The sequence below is a fragment of the Elephantulus edwardii genome, unplaced genomic scaffold (assembly GCF_000299155.1).
Source record: "Elephantulus edwardii isolate Elephantulus edwardi_28Jun2011 unplaced genomic scaffold, EleEdw1.0 scaffold00020, whole genome shotgun sequence".
NCBI lineage: Eukaryota > Metazoa > Chordata > Mammalia > Macroscelidea > Macroscelididae > Elephantulus > Elephantulus edwardii.
Window position 1 is genome coordinate 26,488,075 of NW_006399770.1, and position 7,953 is coordinate 26,496,027.

General features: G+C 39.1%; 1 protein-coding gene across 1 annotated transcript in view; it reads right to left on the reverse strand.

Moving 5' to 3' along the window:
- Positions 1-7,953, reverse strand: part of VAV3 (vav 3 guanine nucleotide exchange factor) — a 561,290-nt gene that overhangs the window by 262,081 nt on the left and 291,256 nt on the right. The window lies entirely within an intron of this gene.

Consider the following 7,953-nt stretch of genomic DNA (forward strand, 5'->3'; position numbering starts at 1 on the left):
ATGTTTATTGTTTATTATCCTTTTGTATAATAATTTGATCAAAATACTTTCAAGAAAACATGAGATCAACTGGATACCAAAGGAACCTTGGACAATACTTGGAAACATTTCCTTCCAAATATTAATCTGAACCCATATGATCCACTGTACTAACACTGTTTCTCAAATGTGGGAAGCCAAATTTCATACTAAATATTTATAATAAACCATAACCTATATCAGGATATGAGGGAGGCAAGGATACAAGCTGGAATTCACTCTGAAGCACCAAGGCAGACTTTAGGTGTTCACAGGGGTAAGCTCAGGCAGACCTTAAGCTTTTACACAATTTCTGTATTGTATTTGCTAACTGTTCCTTCCTGAGTCAAGCATAATTTTTCCAATAGAAAGAGCTTAGCTTCATTTGCATAGAATTCTCTTTATGATTTGCTCCCTGGCAATTTTCAATAAAGGAACAAGGAAGCTGGGTTCAGTGTTTCAATTGAACTGCTTGCCCCCTGCTTTACCTCTCTGTTTACTTATACATTCTTGGTGTTCTGTCTTTTTTTTTATTCTTTACCCTCAGTCAACAACATTCAAATGTGTTTTTACTGTTGTTAGGTCTCATCAAGTCAAGTACAACTTATAGCAACCCTGTGAACAAAAGATCTGAACCCTGTTCTATCCTGTGCCATCCTGACACAAGATCCCACTGCAACAGCCACCATGTTAGTCTACACGGTTGAGGGTCTTCCTCTCCTTTGCTGACCCTCCACTGTTCCCAGTATCATGTCTCTATCAAAGGAATAGATCCTTCTGGCAACATGCCGAAAATATGTGAGGCAAACCCTCATTATTCTTGCCTCCTAAGAGCACTCTGGCTGCACCCTCTCCAAGACATATTTGTCTGTTCTCTTGGCCATCCATATGTTCAGTTCTCTTCTCCAATACCAGTGCTCAAAGCTATCAATTATTTTTTTCTGTCATCCCTATTCATTGTCCATCTCTCAAGTAATTGGACAGGCTATGATGGAATCAGACATATCTTAGTCCTCAAACTAACATAATTTTTCCTCAATCATTTAGAAAGGTTCCTAACTGCAGATTTTCCCAGTGCAATGCATCTTCATATTTCCTGACTGCTGGTAGCAAGGCTGTTAATTGTGGATTCAAGCAAGATGAAGCTGTTGACAGTTTCAATATTCTCTCCATCTATCATCATTATTGTCCAATGGTCCAGTAGTAAGAATCTTTATTTTCTTGACACTGAGATGCAATTCATACTGAAGGCTGCATTCCCTGATCTTCTATAACAAGTGCTTCAAGTGCTCCTCACTTTCAGCAATCAAGGTTGTGTCATCTGCATAATGCAGGTTATTGACGGTCTTCCTCCAATTCTGATGCAATACTACTCTTCATACTGTCTAGCTTTTTAAATACTTTGCTCAGCATTCAGACTGAACAGGTACGGAAAGGGAATAAAACCCTGACACACTCCCGTCTCAATTTTAAACCATGCAGTGCTCCCCTACCCTGTTTGCACAAGAGCCTCCTGGTCCAACTATAGGTTCCACATGACCATAATTAAGAGCTCTGGGATTCCCATTCTTCCAAATATCAGCCATAACTCATTATGATCCACATAGTTAAATGACTCTGCATAGTCAATAAAGCACAAACAGACACTTTTTTCCCTAGTATTCTCTACTTTCAGCCAGGATCCATCTGATATAAGCAGTGATATCCCTAGTGCCACAGGCTCTTCTAAATCCTCCTTGAATTTCTGTCAGTTCCCTACCTACCTATATACAGTTCGAACTGTTTTTGAATGATCTTCAGCAGTATTTTGCTTGCAGGTGATATTAATGTTATTTGTTCAAGTTTTCACATTCTATTGGGTCAACTTTCTTTGGATTAGGAACAAATATGGACATCCTCCAATTCATTTGCCAAACACCTGTCCTCCAAATTTCCTGGCATAGATTGGTGAGTGACCCCTTAACTGCCACTTGAATCAATATATTTCACTATTAGCAACTTTGGCCTCTCTATAGCTTCAGATTATTATTTAGTTATTAATCCTAAATTTTTGCATTTTGCAGTCTATTTCACAGATCCATCTTTAATTTTGCATTTTTATCTGCACCTTAGAATGTTATTGTGTCCTAGTTATTGTTTCTTTTATGTTGAATTTATACATTCTAAGAAATCCATCAGTATTGCTACAAAGTCAACTATCACATAATATTGAATACTCTCATACTACATCCTTATATGTGGCAGCATCAGGATGGATGATTAAGAGATTGAGATTGTTCACAGCTTTAGTTTGCTTGGCTCCGCAGTCAACAGTCTTGGCCCCAGTAGCCAGAAAATTAGAAGACGTATTGCCATGGGAAAGTCTGCTGTTAGGGACCTCTCCAAAGTACTGAAGAGCAATGGAGTCTCTATGGAGAATAAGGTGCATCTGATACAGGCCCTGGTCTTTGCTATCACTTGTTATGCATCAGAGAGTTGGACAATGACCAAGGAGGATAGAAGGAGAATTGATGCCTTTAAGCTGTGGTGCTGGAGAAGAGTATTGAGGGTACCATGGACTGCTAGGAAAACAAACAGATTCATCCTGGAAAGGGTTAAACCAGCTGGCTCCTTGGAGGCAAGGATTCTGAGGCTCTATCTAGCATACTTTGGACATGTTGTAAGGAGGGACCTGTGCTTGGAGAGGGACATCATGCCTGATACGGTGGAAGGACAGCGCAGGAGAGGAAGGCCCTCTATGAGGTGGATTGATTCAGTGACTGGAGTAATCGGGATGGGAGTGTCAGAGACAGTGCGATTGGCATGGGACAGAGCAGAGTTTAGGGCTGTTGTACAGAGGGTTGCTATGAGTTGCAAGCGACTTGATGGCACATAACAACAACAACAACAACTTCCCTATAACCTCTGAGATCTGAATTTGTTACACCTCTCCTACCTTCTTTCTTAACTTCCACCCAATCTTTATCCTGTTCATATTACTTTGTCATAATTTCTTAAAATAAGTTTCTATCTCTAATCCAATTACCCATGGAGTTTCATCTCCTAAGAACGGCATTGCTGTCTTCCCCCTGCCAAACTCTTACTCATCCTTCAGAACCCAATTTGAGTGACTTATCTCTGAAGGCTTCTATTACAGATATCTCTAGTGTCTTCAACCTTCTCAGATGTCATTAACTAGGCCTCCATCGATACCATCTTTGTAGTTTCTGCATTCTCTATCATTTCACATCACAATTGTTATTGTTGTTAGGTGCCATCCAATTTGAACCACCATGAACAACCTATCTGAACAATGTCCTATCCCGTGTCATTCTTTCAATCTCTGACACACTCAAGCCCATTGCCCATTGGTAGTCACCAAGCCAAACCAGCTGGTTGAGGGTATTCCTCTTTTCTGATGCTCGTCCTCCTTTGTAAACATGATGCCCCTCTCCAAGGAATAGCCTATCCTAGGAACATGCTCAAAGTACGTGAGATCAACCTTTAACATCTCTGCCTCCAAGCAGCACTCTGGCTTTACCTTCTCTAAGATACATATGTTTGTTCTTTTGGCAATCTCTGGGATCTTCAGCACTCTTCAATACCACAGATCAGAGGCATCAATTCCTCTGCCATCCTTAGTCATTGTCCAGCTCTCAAATGCATAATAAGTGATTGAAAAGACCATGGCCTGAATCAGGACACCTTTGTCCCCAAATGCATATCATCACTCCTCAATAATACAGAAAAGTGCCTGACTGCAGACTTTCCTAGTGCAATATATCTCCTGATCTTCTGATTGCTGGCATCAAGTAAGATAAAGTTGTTCACGGTCTCAGTCATTTCTCTGTACATCATGATGTTGCCTATAGATCTAGTGGCAAGAATTTATGTTCTTGATGTTGAGACACATTCCATATTGAAGGCTGCAGTGTTTAACCCATCTGTGGCAAAAACATCAAGTCCTTCTCACTTTCAGCAAACAAGGTTGTGTCATCTGCATAACAAAAGTTATTGACGAATCTCCCTCCAATCCTGATGCTACATTCCTCTTCAAAAAAGTGCAACTTACTTAATAATTTGTTCAGCGTACAGATCAAATAGGTGTGAAGAAAGGATACAACCCTGATGCACATATTTCCTAATTTTAAACCATGCGGTATGCCCTCATTACATTCTCTAGCATCTTACATGTCTTTATATCAATCAATGTCAATATGGAGACGAAGGTGTGCCTGATCTGGGCCATAGTATTTGCAATTGCTTGCCCTACATCAGAGAACTGGACAATGACTAGGGAAGATAGAAAGAGAATTGATGCCTTTGAGCTGTGGTGCTGGAGAAGACTTTTTAATACAACATGTACTACCAGGAAAACAAACAAGGTCATCCTAGAGAGGGTAAAACCAGCCTGCTTCTTAGAGACAAGGATTCTGAAGTTTCATCTGACATACTTTGGACATGTTGCAAGGAGGGATGGGTCCTTGGAGAGGGACATCATGCTTGCAAGGTTAGAGAGAGAAGAAGGAGAGGGAGACCATCGATGAGATGGACTGATACAGTTACTGAGGTAATAAGGCTAGTTGTGTCACAGACAATAAAATTGACACAGGATATAGCAGGTTTCAGGGCTGTTGTACATAGGGTCACTATGAGTTGCAAGTGACTCGACGGCACATAACAACAACAACCCATTTAAACAGTGTGGTTCATCAGTAAAGGGGTCATTTTATATCATAAATGTCTAATATGTGTTTGGCACAGGGGACAACAGAACGAATCCATTGTCATTGAATAAATTGTGAGTCACTGCAATGTCATGTATTAAAATACAGAACTTCTTAGGGTTTTCTTGACTGCAACCTTTATGATCACAGGTCATTAGATGTTTCTTCCATGGCACCTTTGTTAGGTATTGTTTAGTCAAATATAACCCATGGCGACCCTGTGGACAACAGATCTGAACCCCATCCTGTCCTGTGACTTCCTCACAATCTCTGACACACTTGAGCTCATTGCTGGTATCACTATGTCAATCCATCTGGTTGAGCGTCTTCCTCTCTTTTGCCAAAACTCCACCTTTCCAAGCATGATCTCCTTCTCCAAAGAACAGCTTCTCCTAGCAACATATCCAAAGTATGAGAGATGAAGCTTCACCATCTTTGCTTCCAAGGAACACTCTGGCTGTATTTTTTTTTCAAGACACATCTGTTTGTCCTTTTGGCAGTCCATGGAATGAATATTTGGTACTCTTTTCCAGCATCACAGATCAAAGGCATCAATTCTTCCTCTGCCACCCTTCTTTATTATGATTTTTATTTTTATTATTTATCTTTATTATCTAGCTGTCAGATGCATAGTAAGTAATTGAAAAGATCATGGTGTGAATCAGGCATACCTTAGTCCCCAACTGACATCACTGCTCAGCAATATTTAGAGATCATTAATTGAATACTTCCCAAGGCAATACATCTCCTGACCTCCTGACTACTGTCAGGATGGCAACTCTGGGTGGGTGCAAACCACCAATCAGTCGGCTACACAACCCCCTAGACCTCTGGCACACAGGAGCCACTCAAATATCTCTGCTGAATTCAGTATCTGTAATGTTTCTAGTTATAAATAGATTCGCAGACACCAAATATTTAAGTACAACATAATTGCTAAAATTGTATTCCCTGATCTCTTTTTGTTTCTTAATGAAATGTAGTAAATACATCTTTAAAATTTCAAACTGTATCCTAGAAAATATTCTAATCTTCTAAACCTGTAATTACAAATCATCAAGCATTTAAAAAGTGATTTCTCCACTAAGACATATCTAAGTATAAAAAACACATATTCAGTCATATTTGTTAGACAAATTTCTGGACACCAGATAAAAAATAGACTTTCCCTGGCACTACTTTGAGACAGCAAAAAATATCCAGAGTTTTTACCTACGTGTACTGTACAAAGCTTGTTTGAATTGTTAATTGTTTAAGCTTGTTTTCTGTCAAACATTCTTCTAGGTGGTATAGCACTGGTCTGGCCACTTGCCACAGAGAGGTAACTCGTGGTTGCTGTGAAGATGAACACTGTAACACTGATGAGTTAAATGCGGTAATGGCTACCCATGGTGAACACTGTTTAGTGGAGCTCCCCGATTACAACAAACTTGGAAGCAGGAGTAGCATCCACTTCCTAAATGGCTTTCCTCCAGAAACTCTATGAACAGTGCTCAGGTCTTTTGTTTATAGGGTCACTCTGAGTCATCTAAGACTCGAAGACACCTAACAACAACAATAACAACTGTACAAAAAGAAACCTTCTTACTTTCACAAAGTCATTGAAGAGAACTAAACACAATCTTTTAAGCATAGAAAAGTGACAGACCATAGTATTGGAAGGGGAAGTTAGCTGAATTTCTAACAAGTGTAGTCAATTTTATGCTTTTAAGTTTTTCTAATATCTTGTAAATGACCAAAATAGGTATCTCCTGAAAATGATATTTTTATAGTCTCCAATCAATATTCGACTACGCTAAGGTCATAAAATAAATTATCTTATTTTGGACATGTTTTTACTCCTACAATGTCCATAAAATGGTGGCCTGAATCTTCCTTATTATTTTTTTTCCATAAAATTCAATTTAACTAAGCTAGGAACCATAAATGTTTTATTGTATTCTAAAGGAATAATTATGGTTTGATTTCTTAGTAGAACAAAGAAGAAACAAGTGATAATTTTGTGGCTAAGATTCCAAGAACTTTGACAAATAAGTATGCGCCCATTAATGTCTACAATACACTCTGTGAAATAAGGCATTGTGTGATTTGGATGTAGTATGGATACCATGTTACATACTTAGCAAACAGACATGCCTCAATTGGGAGCAATAGCACTGGCTGATTCCCCACCTCCGTGTTGCTTAATAACCTTTTGTTCCACGTCCAGATCGATACTTCTCCTTTACCTCCTACTGCTACTGTCACTGGTTCTGCTGCATTTGGGAACTATCACAAACTTCACGGTAATAATTTCAAAAGAAAACTGAACAGGGAAATAGTGCAACACTACTCAGGAGAGATGCAATACATGAGCTCTGAGGCAGCTGCCTATGAGTGAAAGTACACGTTGTTATAACGTTCTCATTAAAATAACAATAGGTGATAAGAAGAGGTGCTTATTGTGGCTATCAAGACATATGCATTATTGACTACGTGATCTGGAAGTATTATGTAACTGCACAACCTCTTTCTAAGCAAGTGACATGGAATGCACATGTTTAGCATGTTGCCTTCACTGTATTTGGTTCTATCTGCTGGGTCTTGTTCTCTGTATAGGATTTCTGAACTGGATCACAACCCTATGAGACCATGGGCATTCACGGTCCAATGCAGCTTAATTAGACTCTATAGGGACCATGTCTGCACAACATGTACAAAGCAGAGCCGACTCAAAGTTCTATTTAGCACACAGGTAGTAGATCTTTTTAAGCGATGTTTCACAAGCATCAGCAGAGTTGACAGACTAATACAGTAAGGCATTTCCTTGGAGCAGAACTAATAAGTCTCCTGGTGCAGCTATCAAATTAAATTTATATGACTCTCCACCCTCATTAGAAGACCAACCGTGGAAACCATAAGCTTTTTAGGTTATAACAAGAATCACTTGAAAATAAATGTAGTCTTATTAAAATTTAGTACAGCAGAAAGCAACCCAGAATGGGATTCAATCATCTTTAGCTTATTGTTATAAACCAAAAGGACTAACATGATTATTCTTCAAAGATGCAGGTGGATCGCAACATTGACAAGCAAATAAATAAATAATCTCTGCTAACTACAGACTTGGCTGAAAGAATGTTATTTGCTTTGTCTTGTTTTTAATGATTACATTTCAAACCATTCCTGTTTGGAGAACACAAAATGTGACTTTGTGGCAGATACAAAATCATCTTGACTAAAAGGAGAA